The sequence below is a fragment of the Anastrepha obliqua genome, chromosome 2, assembly GCF_027943255.1.
Source record: "Anastrepha obliqua isolate idAnaObli1 chromosome 2, idAnaObli1_1.0, whole genome shotgun sequence".
Taxonomy (NCBI): domain Eukaryota; kingdom Metazoa; phylum Arthropoda; class Insecta; order Diptera; family Tephritidae; genus Anastrepha; species Anastrepha obliqua.
In genome coordinates, this window is record NC_072893.1 from 97,563,888 (window position 1) to 97,585,562 (window position 21,675).

Genomic DNA, 21,675 nt, shown 5'->3' on the forward strand with positions numbered 1-21,675 from the left:
ACATCAATGAGTTCTTCACAAAGAAGCGCACAATTTCCATATAATTATTTAAGTTAAGGAAAGCCAAAAGTGTTAAAAGGAAAAGTGTAATAAAGTGTGTTTGCAAAATTAAAACTTTGAGAAATATAAAAAATTGGTATAATATAATAATGTAAAATATTGAGCCGAATTACTGTAACTAGTGTGATAATAAAAGAAAGTTGAAAGTTTCGTCATTGTTCTAAAATAAATCTGAATAAGAATAAAAATAACTCACTCAAATAAAGAAAAATATTTAAATTAAATATTAACTAAACACAAATTTTTAAAGGCGTAGCTGAGAAATTTAAAAAGGATATATGCATATAAAAAATAACTATTAGCGAAGAAAAAAAAAAAAAGTCAAGTGGTAAAACTTAAAACTGTATGCATAAATATTTACGTTTGAAAGCATCATAAAGTTCAATTAGAGCAAATTGATAAGTTCCTAAAGATTTATTTCTGTGAAGTGTAAAGAGCCAATCACAAAGTGATTATCACATAATTTTGTCAAAAGGCGGCATAATTGATTTTGAAACCGTAATCCTTCCCCACATTCACACACAAAGATCCTAACTGTATATGCGCGTATGTGGAAGGTGTTTCAAGGTAAGCGATAATTTACAAGATTTTTTTTGAAATATTATAATAAAAAGCAAAGAAATGTTAATTATATCGAGAAAATTTTTGCCGCTGCTCATAAAATAGATAATGTAAAACTGTCTTACGTAATCTAATTAGAAGGCCAATAGACTTTGCGTATGTCTATGTGAGTCGTGCCACCTCTACCCATCAAAAAGTTTTGTTGATTGATTTTCTATCATAAACGTTAATTATTATTTGGTTTGATATTCATGACAATTCGCTATACGTTGAAGACTAAAGATGTCAGAACAATGCAAAAGAATTAAGATATTTAAAATTGAACGAATTACCTAACCACTTTGAATCACTCATACGCCAGCGCACCCTTGACTAGGCACTGGTGTGTGTATTGTTGGTTATTTATGCCAGTATATCTTGATCGCGGTCGTTAATATTTCATGAGGTTTCTTCTTGAGTACAGAGAATTTTGCATTATACATTTCGATATAAAATGTTTTAATTAAACTCCATATAAGAAAATACTTACATTATTGTGTGTATGTATGCACGAGTATGGCATGAAAGATAAAATTTTTTGTGATACACCATATAACCAAATGTTTTTAATACAAAGATGTTTCTGTTATTTTTGAGCACTTTCATTACCTGAGAGCTTTTAAATACCCCTACATTAGCTAAATAATTTCATTGCTAATTTGAAAACTAAGGGTGACACTAAGACCTCGTTTGCCAGGCCTCTTGCTTGGGTTAGGCAAATCACCAATTATTCTTATTAAACTACAGTGTTCGCGTACTATTTTACTTTAAATAGTCGTTCACTTATTCTCGTACAAGAATTTGAGGGTACATGGCTGGAAAAGTTTACGGTAGTCGCAGAGTTGAAACTAAAAATGAAGCTAAGGAATTTTGGAGTGAAATTGATTAGAACTTTGTAGGGTCAAGGCCCAATCGTATAAGAGAACTAATTCAAAATAAGGCACTCATCATTAGTAATACGAAAATGCTCGTTACGTTTAAATGTATTTATGGAAATATTCCCCTGAAACTATCAAAATTAAAACAATTTTAATGTCAAATAAACAATTGCACTTTTTAGTTAAAAATAGTTTATGTGAAGTAAGCAAAATATTGCTTAGCGTAATTTTTGAATGGTTGATTTAATATATGTATTAGTGGGCGTTTAATGAAAAGCATAAGAAATGGTAAAACATATGATGTGTGTATGAAAACTCAGAACCCATGTTACTGAATGTTTCTTAGTTTTTTCTGGGAAAAGATAGTAAACATGTAAAAAATAGTATCCATAACAACACCATCAAAAATTGCAAGAATGCAATCGCCAAGAAGTTTTTTTAAATTTCAAAAAATTTCATATGAGTTATTGCAGTTAAACATTAAAATGTATGCAATACAAATACAAAAATACTTTTATATGTATTATCGTCTCATTTGCACCACAAATTTGCTTGCATTTAAAAGCCTCCTTACGCCTTTAGTCCTCTACATAGCAGACTCCATTGAATGCTAAATAGAAAATGTAGACTATTTCGGGAGGCTTTGGATGACATCATTATTGCCACTCCAATCTACAAAATTACATGTTTGGTGAAACCGATCAATATTTCTCGGCCGGGATGAAAAACAGGAAATTGTAGCTGCTAAAATGTTGTTTAAACGTTTATAATGCTATACATGAGCAATTTTTATGCCAATATAAGGGAAGTTAACAGTTTTTTTTAATAATAAATCTCTACTGACACATTCGCTCAACTACTTATACACATACATAGGTATGGGCATACCAGTGGCGTAGATTCCATATAGCAAAATACACAATGAATTGGGGCACTAAAAAATTCTGTCCTTGCACTATTTTTCGCTGATTGTTGTTGCTTACTTAAATGAACATGTTTCCTATCAAAAAAAAAAAAATAAACTTTTGATCACGATGATACGAAAAACCTAAGTGGGCAGTTCCCAAGTATGGCCTAGTTTCCCATTATTTCAATATTTTGGATGCCTTTTATTGTTGTTGTTCTTGTAACAGTTTACTATTGTCACAGCGTATTGTGGCTTGTTGGTTATTTTCAAAACTCCCAAATCGATTGCGTATTGGTGTAAGGGATTGGAAAGACATATCCTCCTGGAATGGAAATTTTATATCTCAAAATGAATCTCTTACTCATTATTTATTTGTCTATTTAAAAATGCAAAGTATTTAATAATGCAGATTACAACTAATTAATTCATTCAGTAATCAATTAAAAACCGGGTTTCTCAGATAGCGAAGACTAGACTAACATAATTTGAGATCAAGTCCGATTCCTTTAATACTCTAGATGCAGGAGCATTTATTTCATAATTTGTTCTTACCATCTCCAAAGAGCGAGTGTCGTGATTTCTATAGCATGTTTTTGCAATAGAAAAATTAATGCGGCGTCCGGGTCTATGACACCACGATTTAAGAAATCTAGCTCGGTAGGAGGGAATAGGTTGAACAAATTACAGATAACGAACAAAGCTTTTCTGATTTCATTTCAGTCTATTAATAGGAAAAGCAGCAGATCTTACTTCAAATTACTGCGGCGTAATCTAGCATAGGGCACGCTAGCGAGGTATATAGTGGAGCTAAGGTACACCGATCAGTAAAGTCTGAACTGAATCGGCGAATGAAGGCCATTGAAAAATATAGCTGCCTATAGCGATTTTTCCGACTTATACACAAAGCACCTTAAGCAAATTAAAAATAATTAAGGACTTCAATTGAAATGCACTTAGCCAAATTAAATTAAATGAACTTGCAATATTATCGATTGAGTACAAAATAGCCTCAAATATAGCTTAACGAGAGTTAACATGTGCATTTGCAATGGTATATATTTATTTTTATTGATGATATTCTAACTAGGTCTAGTGTTTTTTTGATTTTTACATATATATTTCCTTGTTTTTGTTATTAAATAATTTAATATTTAACTTGAACTTGTTTCGATGCAGAAAGGGGGCTCTTGGATCATGCAGCATTAGCAGCGCCACATATACGCTTATTTTTATCTACCGATAGCATCACTCGTTAACACTCAGCCAATCACAACTTGAAAGTTTGCATAACTTCCTGCTTATCCATTCATCCTCCTCCTCCAGCCAAGTGCAAAATAAAGGTTGACCTGGAAAAGTATCGTGTATGTATCTACGAGTATGGGTGTACATACTTATATACGTGTACGGCAAGGGAGATCAATTAAGTGCGCAACATAAAAGCTTGTTGCAAAATCTTGTTTTTGTTCATTTTTATTGTTGTTTGCGTAGCTGTCACTGACACTGACATCATACCTTTAATCGTCTGCTCTTAATTTTGTTGCACTTGCCCTTTGTTGGGCCCACAGCAATCGTTGTTTTTTTTGTGGTACCTTGTTAAACTGTGCATACGAAAAGTCAGTTAACAAGCACCTGCTTAAAGTGCCAGTTGGTTGTTGGCTGTTGAGATTGTGTTATATTCCTAGAGGGAGAATTGCCTTTGAATAACGTACGGCAATCGATAGGGCGTAGTTGCCTTTTTGTGTATTTAGTATTCTTTTATCGTGAAACAATCTTTCCCTTAAGGTCAATAGAAAATATACTGAAAAATATCCTGTTAAAATTCGGTTAAACAAAATGAATTAATTTTAGTTGCTAAACGCACACCAAGCTATTTATTCTTTTATTTCAATCGATTTTTCGAGTTATCTTTTCTTGGGCAAGCGAAGTATAACGGACTTCTCCGACATTTCAGGATTACCCTTATCTAACGTATTTTGAATTCAAAAGCTAGCAATCTTCTAAAGGGTGATTTTTTAAGAGCTATAGGAAAGTTTTTCAAAAAAAAACCCACGTAAAATTCAGAAAAACGCATGACATTTTTATTTAAATCGATAGTACAGTCCATGTTTCAAGATTATTTCATGCAAATGTTGACCGCGACTGCGCCTCAAATGGTCCATCCGCTTAGTCCAATTTTGGCATACTCTTTCCAATGTTTCGGCCGGTATCTCACATATAAGTGCTTTAATGTTGTTTTCCAATGCGTTAATTGAAGCAGGGTTGTCTGAATAGACATGAGCTTTAACATAGTCCCACAAAAAATAATCTAAAGGCGTTATATCGCACGATCTGGGTGGCCAATTGACAGGTCCCGAACGTGAAATAAAATGTTCACCGAACTCGCCTCTCAACAAGTCCTTTGTTACGCGTGCTGTGTGGCATGTAGCACCGTCTTGCTGAAACCACATGCCATGCATTTTGGGTAAAAAAAAGTTGGATATCATTTCACGGCAGCACTCACCATTCACAGTTACGTTACGATTCGCAGCATCTTTGAAGAAGTACGGTCCAATGACACCTCCAGCCCATAAACCGCACCAAACTGTGACCTTTTCTGGATACATTGGTAGCTCTTGCAATTCTTCTGGCTGATCTTCACTCCAAAATCGACAATTCTGCTTATTTACGTACCCATTGATCCAAAAATGAGCTTCGTCGGTGAACACAATTTTTCGATAAAAAAGTGGATCTTCGGCCAACTTTCCAAGAGCCCATTCACCAAAAATTTTGCGTTGCGGTAGGACGTTCGACTTCAATTCTTGCACCAGCTGTATTTTGAAAGCACTCAGACCTAAATCCTTTCGCAAAATTTTCCACGTTGTTGAGTAACAGAGGCCCAAGTGCTGCGAACGGCGACGAATCGATAATAACACTGGCCAATACAGCTGCGATATTTTCTTCAGTTCGCACTCTACGTAAGCGTGTTGGTGGTTTGATGTCCAATAATGTAAATTTGGTTCTAAATTTAGTCACAATAGCTCGAATAGCCGCTTCAGTGGGTCATCGATCGAACTGACCATGAAATGGAAGAAGCGCGCGATAAACTTTCTTAACAGAACACGCATTTTTATAATAAAATTCAATGATTTGCAAGCGTTTTTCGTTTGTAAGACGATTCATGGTTAAATTATAGACCAAACTGAAGATGTTTGACAGTGAAACAAAACACGAAACGTGCGTCAGCTGTTCAAATCAACTGTTTAAAAAGATAATAGCTAAAAAATCACCCTTTAGAAGGAGTAAAATTCTCCGGCAGATACCACGAACTTTCTGCTTTTTGAGCAAAACTGATAAAGTAAAAAACACAAACGATTTTTTTTGTGCTTGATAAGTCGGGTCAATACGACTCGTTTCTAAATAAGTTGGATCGAACGGTATTTATTAGGTATTGCAATAATATTCCTTCTAATATACCCTTTAAAAGTTAACACAAATCAACAAAAGAAAAAATGCATGCATCAACAACAACAATGCAGCAGTAGTTGTGGCTGCTTGAATGTTTCTTTAAAACTAATAGTTAGTGTGTAGTATAAAGGAAATTAAATTGTCTATTTAAAATTAGTGTTCTTTGAATATGACCATTTGAAACCGAACAGTGAACTCTGGTTGTTCATTTAAAACAGATCAGCAGCAACACCCATAATTAAAACTACTTATATTCTGAATATTAAGCAAATCGGAGCATAAATATGATTTCAGAAAATATTTAGCCTAATTGCATTTTTTTATATAAGCATGAATTCTCATCCACCTTTCCATTGCTTTACTCCTTTGAGATTCCAGTAAACTCTATTAGCTCATAAGCCCCATTCATTAATCTCTATGAAGTACAATTTATTTATTTAAATATTTCTATGATAAAATATGGTAGACATTTGAAATTAAATAGATGCGTGCAAAGTTAACTAGAATGATTACATTTGATATGAGATCAAGCGATTTTGAAATGAGATCGTTCTATTATTTAACGGCGGTAGACTGACCACGCAACAGCGTGGCTCATATGAAGGCATAGGATGAGCGAAATTTAGAGCATGCAAAGTAAAACGGAAGAACATTTTCTAAACTCCTTCAATTCTATTTATACGACTGGCACATTATAGTTTCCAAATAAACGCTGCATACTTTAATTTAGACGGCAAAGAGGCCGAAAACAGCGTCAAAAGCATGTATGGGTCTGAGAAACTAGAAACAAAGCCAAGTGTAGAATTAGCAAGGGTATGCGACGTGCGAGTGGGATAGAACAGTTTAAAGAGTGATGATTTGTTGTTGTAGCAGCAGAAACATTCCCCATACAAGTAAAAGGAATGCTGCTGGAATAACAATTCTAATACTTCTGTTCGAACCTTAGCTGGTTAATGCTTTTCTAACTTCATACAGGCTAATATTTAAACTTTAACTGATCGGCGCATTCAACTTGCCTGAATTGGCATTGCTTTTTTATTGGCATTAGCAGAGCTTACGCTTTGAAAAAGCTAGCATAACAAACATCAGCTGTTCGGGGAGCTTCAGGGGCTTATTATTAATTCACATCATTCCTTGGAGAAAGCTGAAATTTCTTTCGACAGTTGGGCGATGTATGTATATATATTTGTAGTAATGATACATATGTACTTGTTTTAGATAAAGGGTTTTCCAATAATGCGTGGGGATATTGAAGTGAATTTAAAAAGGCCATTGGTTATGCATTAATAAAAAAAAATGTCTAGTTGAAAAGCCCATTAAGTATGGAATATGACAATAATTCAAATGTCAAAAGTGGCTCCACACGGTGGCACGGATCTGAGAGGCACCATTTTAAGTGACTTTGCTGCATTGATCCGGCTGAATTCGAGTTATAGCCTGGATCATGTTGACTTTGAGAGCATCAGTCGATTGTGGCATGTGGGTGTAAATCTGCTACCTTAGAAGATATCTACCGAGTGCTAAACAGGAAAGCAATATTTTCCTGAATAGATTAAATACATCAAAATGAATAAGATATAATTTTTATTTAATTTAATCGGGGAAAACAGTCTTATATTATTTTTGGAATTTTTGAACCATTGCAAAAATTAAATTTTCGAAGATATGTTGCTTCCAAAAGTCTTCACTTATTTGAGTATTATAAGCGAAAGATATTGCATTATTGCCATTTTGAAATTAATTTAATCATAACGTCTTGAATGTGAGCTTTAATATGAATTTCAAATAAATCTACTATTACTATTTTCAAGGGATTAAAGCACAACAGCAAATTTAATAATACAGACGCAAATGCCTGCACATACAAATGCTTACCTATACATTTATACACATCCAAGTTAGATAATAATATCTACTCATATTATAATATACATATATAGTATATTGTTCACCAATACAATTGCAATAATACCATCATTTCACCATCAACTAACAAACGGATTTTGAATACACTGTTGCATTGCATTTGCTTCTCGTGATTTCTGTGTAAAACATTGTTGCAATTTGTTGGTGATCTAGCTGAGATAGCGGTATTTTTCTGTCACTTGCATTGACAACTCTGATTATGTGCTGGAACTGAAAGTGCTTCCATGTACCTGCATAGGTATCAAATTTGTGTGGTTTTGCTCTTAGCATTGGTGAATTGAACAAGAGATTTTGTGGTTTTCGTGCCAATACTTTTATGGCAACTCGGAATTTGTGTAGATATGTTTGCATATATTAGTGTATTTAGAACAAAACACGCCGCTGGTACTGATATTCTTCAAGTTGCAACTCTGCGAGGAAGATCATTGAAATGCACTAAGTAACTCAGTAGCCGAGGAAGATAAGCAGGCCAGTTGTCCGGTACAATTTGTTCTGAAAAATATAAACGTTTTGCCAGCTCTTTTGTATGGTTAAAAAACAGAAATTAATTAAATAAGTATCAAAAAAAAAAAAAAAAATTATAATTGTTGCTCTCTTTAATATCGTATTCATGTTTAGTTTATTTCGGTAAAGCTTCTGTTTTAGTTTAAAGTTAACATTGACAGTCACGCCTATACCTAACTCCCATAAATGTAATTTTAGACAAACTGTTTATTTCTAATCGATATTATCGTGGTATTTGACTTTGTTTAAACAAGCAACCAATTGCCTCGTTGGTTTCGCATTGATTTGGTACTTACATATGAAACTCATGCAATATTGCAGCACAGATAAGTATAATTAGTGCGTGATGAATCGCCTTATTCTTAACATCAAAATTTGTCATAAAGGCACATTTTCTAAGCAGCTCAAACCACTTATTACATCGTACCATTTATTTAAAACCACTCTGGAATCAGTTGATAAGATTAAAGACTCAGTTGATAAGATTAAAGACTTTTTGATTCAAAATTCAAATTTACTTCGCACATACTTACATTATATTTTATTATTTCTAAATCGCTTGGTATGCTTGCATTTGTTAGACGTCATTCTTCGTAATTCTCTGGCCAATAGGTATACCTATGCTCAAGGTTAGAATACGCTGCTGCTATCTGGAGAACGTATTATGCTATTCATATAAATGGATTGGAGAGAGTGCAGAAAATATTACTACGTTTTGCTTTGCCCTCCTCAAAATTTTCAAAACCGATTCAATCATGGAGCATTCCATGGAAAATGGTAAATTTCGACCGCCGAACAAATTGCATTTCCGGATGATTATATTAGTGTTAATGTATTTAAAATATATCAATCTTCATTATAAACATCGACCTTTTACTTGACCTCAGTTTGAAGTATCTTTTTTTACAACAAAAACCACTCATAAAAATTTTATTTTCTTCTATCGAAATTTGGTCAAGTTTAAGCGCTTAGTTCTCATTATGTGTGACATATAGCGTGAAACTGATAATTGGTGTTAAAAGAACAAACTCTTACGTTTTGAAACGTAATATTAAAAAAAAAGTTTATTTATGAACAACGCAGATATGCTCTTTTAAAAAAATGGTTCGATGATGTCCCGTACGAACGCACTTAACACTGTGCAGTTATTTTGTGCTCATCCGAGTAACTTATTTGTTTCGATTACTTTACATTTAAAGCAAACTACTGGTGCTCTTTTTACTTATAAACCATTGATTTCAGTTTGCATCGCAAATAAGTTCAATATTCAGTCATTAAATTTTGTCCCGTACGAACACGGCATATAAGTTTTTCTTTTAACTAAAAAATGGAGAAAATTAGTGAAAATAATAACAACCATAGCGTGTCAAGTTATAAAAAATGGAGAGACGAGAAACGAAAGAAAGGTCCAGATTTCAAAAACAACGAAAAAGAAAGAGTGAAACAGTGGAGGAAAAGAAAAACTGAAGCCATGACCCAGGAAGAAATACAGAAGAGGAAGAAGTACGAAAAAGAAAAAAGAGAGTCCAAAGAGCTAAAAAGTTGATCCAAACCCAAGACAGGGAGGCTGGTTCAAATATTGTTGATGATTGCGAATCTGAATGTTTTCCATACAAATGTAAGCGAACGTATGCGAAGTCTACCCAGTTCACCCACTAAGAAAAGGCTGTTGTAGCGGTCGTGGCAAAAAAACTTGGACTTAGTATTGATAGCGTTAGGAATAAATCTATAAATGAACCAATTAACGATGACGAAACTACCAAAATGGTGAAAGATTTTTACTTTCGTCCAGACATTGTTTATACATGCCCGGGCATGAACGACACAATGGTCTGTTGGACTAACGGTAAAAAACTTACATTACAAAATCACTACCTCACCTTATTTTTAAAAGAAGCTTTTTATATACATATTTAAGGAAGAGTTTCCGAACATAGAAATAGAGTTTTCTAGATTTTGTGCACTACGACCGAAAAATGTTTTGTTTGAACAGTGCAAATGTATGATTCACGAGAATTTTATTCTGAAATTGAAGTGTTTGAAAATTTGATACGGCCCTTGATTCAAGCTGTTGGAGAAATGTGTGCGATACATGTAAAAATGGAAGTAAAATAGTAATACCTTATGACCCAGGAAAAAATATAATTTATAAGCAATGGAAAAAAGGAGACGATCAACGAGTAAAACTGAAGACAGAAGAAATTAGTTGTGGAGAGTTACACGAAAACCTTATATCCGACTTACCATATGTCATATAAAAAGAGTACAAGCACAAGCATTCCAAAGCTATAAAAATAATGAACATGCAAGAATACTTCAAATTGATTTCGCTATGTCTTATTCTTACGCATATCAAAACGAGGTGCAGTCAGCTTTATGGAGCAGGGAAAGCGTTACTCTTTTTACCGCTGCTTCATTTTTCATGGCACAATGTAAATCTTTTGTGATATGCTCTGATACAAAGCAAAAAGATAAAGACAGTATATTCGCCTTCGTGACATATTTGCATGATAAAATTTTTGCAGCAGATCATGGCGAAAGAATTAAAGAAGTTATATGGAGTGATGGTCCTTCTTCCGAATTCAAAAATCGTTATATGGTCTCGTTATTGCTATTATATTTTGCCACTACCCATGGTAAGGGAGTTGTAGACGGCAATATAAAAAGACTTATTAATCAAAAAGCCCGTAGCTAAGGAAGCAATACTGTAATCCAAAACGGAAATGATTTCGCAAAAGTTGCTGTCACATTAGTTCCTTCAACATCCATTTTTTATATTTCTGCATCCGAAATAGCTGACAAAATTCGGATTGTTCGTCCCTGGGAATCGTCCAAGCATATATCCGGAATATCCAAATTTCACAAAATATTAGCAAATGGGCGCGAAGTTACATGTAAAAGCCATGCTCAAGATAACAACAGCATCAAATTTTCCCTTTAGAGAACGTTAAAATCAAAATTTAAGAGCTGAATTTCGTACGCGTCCCGTACGAACACATTTTGTCCCGTACGAACATTTTCATTTTTACACTATAAGTCATTTAAACTAAATATGTTTTAAATGTTTTTGTTGTGTTAATAAACTCTAATACAATCACAATCAAATGTCATTTTCGTTTTCTTGTTAATATTATTAGTTTCGCTGAAATTTAACTTAATTCACTATAACTGAGAGTAGTGGTAGACTGGAGCTGTCCCGTACGAACATATAATTTTTTTTTGATTTTGCAAAGATATGCGAATATTTTAAAGCACGTTTATAGGTTTCGTTTAGAAAACTACCACACAGTATTAGTGCACTAAATAACTCGTTTTAAAAAGTTATGTTTTGTCTATAATTAAGGTTGTAAACTGTAAAAATTCGTACGATCTGTCCCGTACGAGCCATGGAATGCTCCTCATATATTTCTCTTTGCCAATTATTGGCTTATTATCATTAAATAATAAATGATCTCTCTTGGCTTCATCTTTTCTTCTCGACATATTTTCCAGTAAAATCGACTGCTCGTCTATTCTTTCGTTAATTGATTTTAATGGACCATGTAGAAACCTTCGCAGTTTCGATACTTTTCACATAGGCTTATATTGTATAAAATGATTCGCAATGCTCATGCCCTGAACTTCATTCTTTCTGTAATAATTTATCATAGTGTTATCGGAATTTGTCGTTAAGCCCATTATACTAAAAACAAAAAAAAAATGTTTTGTAATTTTTCCTCATATCCACACGTACAAAGAATGGCCAGTCTTTGCATCTGCGGGGCCCTCAGAACCACACCCACAGATGCACTAAATATCGTGCTTAACATTTTACCAATAGAGCAGTACGGTAAGCAAACAGCTGCCAAAGCAACTCTCAGACTAAGAGAAATCGGCCTACTCAGAACGAAGCAAAGAGGACACTCTTCAATTTTAGAACAATTCCCCTGCATTCCCAGCACAACGGATTTCTGTAAGACCAAGGACATCAATTTTAATAAATCCTTTGTCACAGTATTTCCTTCCAAAGAGGAATGGAATAACGGGCTTACTGTTAAGAAAAATGACTTAAACATCTACACAGATGGCAGAAAACTGGACAACAAAGTAGGTGGAGGGGTCTACTCCCATAAACTCGGAGTATGCCAATCATTTCACTTACCTGATCATTGCAGTGTATTTCAGGCGGAAGTCACTGCCATAAAAGAGGGACTTAAAGAAATAAAAATGAGAGTATTATCCGCAAATGAAGTCTTCATTTACTCGGACAGTCAAGCAGCAATAAAAGTGATTGAATCAAAATCGCACTCGTCAAAAACAGTTCAAAAATGTTTTAAACTACTAGATGACGTATCTAAGTGCTACAAGGTGCACCTTATCTGGTTACCAGGCCACAGGAACATTGCAGGAAACTGTAAGGCGGATGAACTTGCACGAACCGGTACAACGCTCAATCTCGAACCGGATAAGGCGCTGATACCCATGCCCATAGCCACTTGTAAATTACTTATAGACAGGGAAACCGTCAAAAAGGTAAATACAAGCTGGCAAAATCTCACAACATGCGAGCTAAGCAGACAGACATGGCCGAACTGTAACAGCGGTCGATCGAAGGTCTTGCTAAGATTCAACAGAGAATCCATAAGAAAAATGATAGGTGTATTAACTGGTTATTGTTTAATAGGCAGCCACGCTAGAAGGTTAGGACTCCCGTACTTCGATTTCTGTAGAAGCTGTCTTAATACAGAAGAAGAGGAAACAGTCAGACACCTTTTATGTGAGTGTGAAAGCCCAGCTATGAGAAAGCTGCGCACTCTTGATACAGCATTTCTAACCGATGTAGCGGACATAGCCCATCTAAAACTAACGAAGCTCTGCTCGTTTATTAAAGCTACCGGATGGTTTGAAAAGAAACACGTAGAGTAAGGATAAGCTCCAGTGGTATCACAATGGACCTGCAAAAGGTCTAAGTGTGTCTTATGAGAACCACCCTACCTGCCTACCTTCCTCATATCTGTACCATTTAACTCGGGACATAACTAAATAAATAAATAAAATAAGATTCCAAGAACCGGCGGTATTTTTTTAAATTTTGCTTGTTATACAAACAAATCTATATGAGGTTGCTTTGGGTTTTAGTTTTGATTTGTTTGATGAGGTTTGCAGTTATCTAAAATAGGTATATTACTAATGAAAATGAACCCGATAACGAAGAAAATTTTCGTTGAAGTGCGAGAGCAAAACATAAGATGAAAAAGGAGGGAAATCCATTGAAATTGTTAGTCATGCTAAGTGAACAGGGCAAACAATATTAAACAAGTTTTTTGAGACAGGGTCATTAACAAGCAAACCTAGAAGTAGTCGCAAGTCCAAAATTTCTCAAAGTGTTAAACGATACATAAAAAGTGTTGTGCACAAAAATCCTTAAACAACAACAGTAGAAACTCGGGATACATTGGTAACCGATCACAATATTAATGTTCACGCCCAAACAGTATGAAGTATTTTGAGAGAAAACAATTACAAGCAAAGATAAGAAACAGAAACTGCTCGAATTTGCATTACAGTATCCTCAAAAATCGACTGATTTCTGGCCGAATGTGTTTTTTTAGTATGAAATTAAATTCAATTTGTTTAGTTTTGATATCAAACCGAAAATATGGCTCAAAGCGAATGAAGAGCTGCAACCGGTGGTCTTTCAGTGATGGCATGGGTCTACAGTCAGCGCATGGGATCGACAAATTGCGGGATGTGGAAACAACTATGAACCGGTTTGTTTATTTTGATACACCGAAAAGCAATTTGAAAGAATCGGTAAGCAAATTGAGTCTGAGTGGCGAATAGTGTTTCCAACAGGACAACGGCCCACATAGTAAGGAATGGCTGCTTTATAAAGTAAGCCTTTCTGTGCTGTGAATTCATCTTTGTTTTTGTTTTTTACGTAATTCCAAAATACTTATGTAGTTTTAAACTTCATTATCGGAATAAATATTTGTTTTATTTAGTATTTCGTTGGTATATTCAGTTTTTTTTTTCGGAATGCATTATTTATGTGAGGTACGTAAATTTTGAGTTCCGGAAAAAATTGATGATTTTAAAAATAATGAAAAATTCCAGGCCTTTTTAATGGCTTGAATACATTTGCATTGTTCTTGAACTTGAGTTTTTATATATATTTTTGTCTTCAGGGTAGTCATTTTGTTGAATGTGGAGAAAATCGTCGAAATCATTCGCTAAACTCAAATCTTACTGAAATTTATCAGCCCTAGTTTGCCATCGATGGAATTTTATCTTTGGCATGAAAATCAAGATTTCGAAAAATATTTATTACCATCTACCATATTTGACACATACGGCATATGGCATGCATGTTAAATACAAATTAGCAAAGCCTGTTTTTTTTTTAATTCTGTCTGCTTTATGAGAGAATTTTTGAACAAACTGCGTTGAATCATGGTGTCCGGGTTCGGTTACCTAAGAGTCCGGTTATTGGGATGATATCTGTACAGAAATTGTTTAACACTTCACTCTTTAAAAAACCTACTGCGTACCACGCAAAAACTTCTCAATGAATTTCGGTTAAAGGTCGTGCATGCCTTGTTGCCACCACACTAATATTATTATTCGCAAATATACAACACGCAGTCATATACCTATAAAAGTAAAATGTGAGATAACCAAACGAGGTGCGGTGAGTTGGTCACGGAATTCCCAATGGCTTAAGTTTATAGGATAAGGAAATCTGCACGGCGAGAGACAAGCAAGTGCCTACTTTGTACCTGAGTGTGAAGCCAAACTTGAGTTGCATTTGTTAGATTAAAAATGTTGCACGCAAATTTGCAGAATTGTTACAATGGAAAGCACATGATGGCCTTGTTCGTATGTATATATGTATATACGAGTACACCACATGTTTTCTAACTTTCTTATGAATTTAATATATATTTTTATTTTATATTTTATTCACTTTGCTTCCTTTCCAGAAGTTTAGAACTGTGAAACTTATAAAAATTTGCACATGCAAAATATATAACAAAACGGCCTTGCAGCTTAATGGATTAAGCAGGAGTAGTTGAGCATTGAGTTTGAAAAGTTTTAAATGTGGAAATTATGGAAATCCCTGGAGTTTTAAAATATTGAGAAATTTCGAGTTTGTTTGCGCTATACAGACTATAGGTGTATAAGTATATTTTTTTTCTATTATGCTTTTTTATGCTATACTCGTATTAGCAAATACCCAGTGGGCGTCGCTCTGTCTTGAATGCTAAGTATATATGAAAGATTGGTGAGCAACACAATAACAAGTCCGCAGCTTATGCAATTTATTCCAGAAAATATTAGCTTTAAAATACCAAAAACTCAGTGCAAGTTTGGGCATTATGTGCATAGTTATTAGATTATGTTATCTCACATTGAAGTAGTATTTAACACATTTTTAAGTTAATTTTACTTAGTATGGCGACTGCCGTAGCCGAACGGGATTCAACCCCTGAGCATGTAACTCTAAATGCGAAAAACAGTTTTTTCTAACAGCGGTCACCCCTCAGCAGGTGCCAATCTTTGAGTGTATTTCAGCCATGGAAAAAGCTTTTCATAAAAAACCATCTTTGCTTAAAAATCCTTTCGGGTGTATAAAACTGCAGGTGTCCCCATTTGTGGAAACGTGCTCCATAAATAGGAGCTGAAGCTGGACCAAATACAAGGTGGCGCAAAAGTAACCTTGCGATGTTTTTTGGCTGTAATTTAAAAAAAAAATGAAAAACTTTGATTCTTCTTGTGGATTATTTTTATTTGGTCTTTTAATTTTTTTTACTTCAAGTCGAGAATATGATGTCATGTAAATGGCCGCCGCCACATTTGATTGCCATTTGAGCCCTTTTTATGGCATTTTTCATCACTTTGGCCAAAACTTTCGGCGATAGGTCCTCACATTCTTGACGGATATTGTCTTTAAGAGCTGCAAGAGTCTGAGGCTTGTTGACATAAACCCGCGACTTCAAAAAGCCCCACAAAAAGAAGTCTGGAGCGGTCAAATCAGGCGATCTTGCTGGCCAGTGCAAATCGCCAAAACGGGAAATTAGGCGCCCGGGAAATGCATCCTTCAGCATATCGGTTGTGGCACATGCAGTGTGTGCCGGTGCATCGTCCTGTTGGAACCACATGTTTTCCAATCCCAATTCATCAAGTTGCGGCAAAAAGAACTCGTTGATCATTGCTCTGTAGCGCTCACCATTCACAGTAACCGTTTGGCGCGCGACGTCTTCGAAGAAAAAAGGTCCGATGACTCCTCTAGCGAAAACAGCACACCATACAGTGGCTTTGAGCGGGTGTAATGGCTCTTCGTGGGTTACACGCGGATTTTCAGTGCCTCAGAAGCGTAAATTTTGCTTATTTACGTACCCGCTAAGATGGAAATGGGCCTCATCACTCATGATTATTTCTGATGAAAAATCATCTTCCTCTTGGTGGTGATTAAGGATGGCTTGAGCGTATGAAGCATCTTCAAATCATGTACCAAAATTCGCTGTAAAGATCGTCGACTGATACCCATTTGCGTGGCACGTCGTCTGGTCGATGTCGACGGCACTTCCATGACATCCTCGGCTACAGCAGCAATATTCTCTGCAGAACGGCTACTCCGGGGTCTGCCACGCCTGGCAGCATCTCGTGTTGTGCCAGTCTCTTCGAGGCGAGCGGCTAAACGTCGCAGTGTTTCACCAGTAGGCGTTGGACGGCGAGGAAATCTGCGACGAAATTCACGTTGTGCCAAAGTCACCGACAGATTATTGATCAAATAAATAGTCAGCAATATTCCGCGTTCTGGAGCAGTGTAGCGTAACATTGTTTATTAACGTGTATTTCGCATGTGTTTACTACACAAATGTCAAAACAGAACTGACATTAGGGGCCAATCGCAAAATTTATAGCATTTTCTGATAGGAGGATTTCTTTAGCGCCACCTGTTACCTAACAAAGCATGCAAGGAACGAGTACTAACAATTGAGGAGTAAGAATATACGGAAAATTTTTAAAATTTCCACGTTGGTGGCGCCAATATAATAAATGATGGAACAAGGAGCTGTATTAATATTAAGGCGACAGTACAGACATTCCGCGACTTCCCTGACTAGGCCATGTCATCCGAATGGATACAAACATCTCAGCTATTGAAGATATTTTCTGGTGGCAGCAGAGTATGGAAGGTAGAAAGAGAAAGGCCGCATTTGCGTTAAAAAGATCAGATGGAGAAAGACTTAGCTTCAACTGGTGAATCTGGTGATTGGCGCTGGTTAGCACCCGCTTAAAGGCTTATCGCACCTATCGGCAAGAATAAGTTAAGCTCAGTTAAATTGATCTAAGTTCACTTGAAAAAAAAACAAAAAACACAAGGCTTATCACAATCTGGCTTAATTTATTAAATCGATATTTAGAAAATTGTAAAGTGCAATAAAAGGCAAGGAACGGCTATAAGGAAAGTTTATCAATACCTTTGAAGTAAATAAATTTTAATACGTAGACTGCGCTGCGGCTGTTAGAATGAATCTAATTACTAATGTTGGTTCAAAATGTAAGAATTTACAATCAGACGGAAGTTAAATGAGCTGAGTCTTAAGTTAATTATTTGCAAACATTATCAGTCAAGCAGCATCTTTTAACTAATTAATTTCTCATTAATTTCAATACAAAAAAAAACCTTCGTATTTACCAACTCAATTAGATTACAATTAGTGGTAGGCACTTACTAATTTATAGGCATTTGTTAAACACTTTGGACACTTGTCATGCGATTGCATGCTTTTGTTATTGTACGAGTATCACGTCAAATACTAATTAGTGCTCTATTCATATCGGTTTTTAATATTTCAGTAGAAAACAAAATTTCTACTTACATAACAAGTTCTTTAATTAGAGATAGGAAAACTTTACAAAAAGATTTACTATGTCTGGTATTCTGTATCCTCATAAAAGGAAAATTTATTACGTCACTTAAAGTGAAGCAAACAAAAATAAGTTATTTGTTGGCAGCTGTTTTTCGTGTAGAGTAGCAGTTAATCTCAAATGATCAATCGCAATTTATAGCAATTCAAAAATGTATCAAATGACTATAGACTAAACGAAAAATTCATCAAATGGTCCACAATATCTTGTTGATAGGAAAATCTAAATACAAAGGCAGCATCATCTAGGAAGCAAAAACCTGCCATCGGAATGGCACCATGATGAGTTCCCTCGAGGAGCGGCAAAGAATACAAAAGGTCGTAAGGGGTGATATCGAGGGTAGAGCAACATTGGAATGCCTTTAGCATCGCCGCATTGTGTTGTAAGAGCCAGCCGTTGTCAACATGTTAAAAGTGAAAAGTTTCAAGGGAAAAGTTTAATTACAACACGTCTCTTATAATGAGATTTACTCACAACGTCACTAAAAATGATTTCGGAAATATGCATAAAACACAAATCAAATGGGTTACGGATTTCAAATTTCTGCTAGATCTAAAGGTCTCTTATTTCCAGGTATTTATTAATGAATGACGCAGTACTGCACCTTTCGAGTAATAAATGAATTCGCAGAACTTGATTGGCAAACCTCAGGGCTCTTCTTTTGCAAGAAAAATTCGAAATGTTTCCACAGCAATAAGAGGAAAAGCAAGTTTAGGCCTCATACTTTTGTAATTCAAGAAATTGTGCATTTCCAACATGAACTCAAAGGCACGCTTGTGTCGTATTCCGAGGCTACTCATTGAATGTGAAACAAATAACGTTGATAAAAATATAGAGACCTAATCATGAAGCTATAATTATATTGTAAAAATCCTGTATATTTATTATAGTATCTGGTTGCCATTTGCAAAAGATTACCTGAGCCAAATATGACTTTAAAAACTCTGTGTTCCACCTAGACACCTCACGAAAGTAGAAATATATCTACTTATATATAAACATGACTTACGGTTTTCTAAGAAAAATGCAGTTTATGTACATACAATTGCATTGCACTACACCGAAAAGAATCTAGAATGAAGGGAATAACTAAGCTTCGGCGAAGTCATTGCTTCTATAGGTGTCAATTCAGGTGGACATTTAATTGGTATTATATTTTCTGCTGAACATATTATATATAAATGGAATATTCCAGATTTTCTGATTGTGTGGCAGTTCTAATGAGTTCTTCTAGAAACTCCTTTGCACATTTGCACTTCTACGGTGATATTTTTAAAAATTTTGAGGTTGATTAAAATACTTATCTGCTAAATGACTTGAAATTATAAATCTCAAAGATTCTTCAGTTTGATTTCTTTGGGAAAATAGTTTGGACAAGTCAAAAAGCATCAAACACACTTATGGATTTTTTATTTGCTTTAATTAACATTTTACATTCTTATTCTTTTACTTTCTGGAAGTTGATAAAAACTTTTGCACACAAAGATATTGTATTTTAATATAATATCTGCTGGCTGAGTTACAAAATTTCAATGCTCTAAAATAAACATTACTCGCAACATGGCATGACAAATAGTTTTGCATGCATTTGTACGGATAAATGGATAATTGAATATCTCATCAAAATAGAAAACATCAAATAACCAAATTTGTATTTGCATTAGATTATATTATATTTACCTATAATAAATTTAATTGATATAATTTAAACAAATATTATAAAATAAAGTATTCCTTTCACGTACTATTGAAGCTCCTACTACATGTTCCACGAAGTAAATCAACCTTGAATAGGTGAATAAAATTTGGATCTTGGTTGAATTTGTAAGCCTAAATTTAGGATTGATTGAGTGTGACAATGACAGATAAAATTCTCCTACTTCAACCTTACCATTAAACATTCTATCTTAATGTATGCATATTAAATGTCGTAATATTTTAAAACAAGAATTTTATGGATGTATATATTCATATACCGTTTGCAAATTATATAACTCTTGCATTGATTTTGCCCTTCAAAACAGTTCAGCTTTTTTTATTTATAGAGGCAATTTAAAGACCTCCACATTTTGTTATCTGAGTTAAAATCATTGATGAATAAAACTACGTTCTTCTACATGCCAAGTCATGTTATTAATTACTTGCATTAAACGGAGATTTCCCTCCCTCTCTAATAAAAATTTAAAAAGTGTTAATTGTTTCTACAGTTTTAATTTATTTTATGCCGAATTATTTCTTATTGATCGAAAAATGCACATAAATATGTAAACTAGAGTGGCCAAATTACTAATAGACGTCACTTTTCTGGTCAATAAAGCGAATTGACGATTTCTCAATATTCGCATTCCACTTAGGTTGTCTTCAGATAAGTACCTATATAATTTTCTTATCATTCAGTTGGAAATAGATAAGCATTAATTGCAAGAATACACATGGATTTGCATGTACGTCACTCAATATATGACAAGAAAAGTAAATAATTAAACGAATAAAGAAATTTAAATAGCAAAAAATAAGAAAATTAAAAAAAAACAATACGGGAAATGTGGTGTCATGCAAGCAATTTAAAAATAAATCGACAACATACAAGTGAATTCACAGGGCTATGAATACGAGTATTACTCGTACAGCCCCTTTTGCTGGATTAAATTAACAGCACAACGGGAGTATACGTCATATTGAGAGGTTCTAATCAATCAAGCTGAACAAATAGCGCCAAAGCGATTGCTAAGCGCTGGCAAGTGTAATAGTATTAGCGAGAAATAAAAATAAATAAAAGCTAGGCACAAGCACGTCAACAGCAACCGCTAACCAGCAGGTGATGACAGGAACGGCTGGCTTGCGCTGCACTCACTCTCAGAGTGTTCATGTGTGTGTGACTCTTTTGCGACACTTCACTCCCCCGTTGTTTTGGCCGTTCTCATTCGCTTTTCACGATTATTTTTTATCAGATACACAAATAACAACTAATAACAGCACGTAATACCGTTAAGTGTGGAAGCGACAAGAGATTATGGAATATTAGCTCTTTCGTCTTCAGCACTTTGAATGATTTGTTGCGATTTGAAGTTGAAATACAAGTTCATGTGAATGGTTGCTACCACATAAGTACATACATATGTATATTTGTATTTACTTGTGTACATAAGTTTGTATAGATATCAATCAATTTGGAGCTTTTCAAGTTGCTAACTAAAATTAGAAATGATTGTGTAATTTATAGGCTTTTGGTGTGTACCACCTCTTACAGATACACAAAAATTTGTTCTATATGATTTATCCTCGTTCACATGTTCTACTTCTTTACTTGTATAAACTTATAAAATATTTTTGCGGTATATTTTATAAATACAAGGTAGTGCAAAATTAATCATTCTATATTTTTTTAAGCACTTTCTTACTGAATAAGATTTAATGTCACTCATACTAGCGTTGATT

At 34.6% G+C, this 21,675-nt stretch overlaps 1 protein-coding gene across 1 annotated transcript in view; it reads left to right on the top strand.

The window, feature by feature from the left end:
* Nucleotides 1–408: 408 nt before the first annotated feature.
* The window catches only part of LOC129238286 (mucin-5AC-like), a 186,270-nt gene continuing 165,003 nt past the window's right edge, over nt 409–21,675 (top strand). Inside the window, exon 1 of the mRNA XM_054873324.1 lies at nt 409–627. The gene's annotated coding sequence lies outside the window, so the exon portion shown is untranslated. The remainder of the gene's footprint in view (nt 628–21,675) is intronic.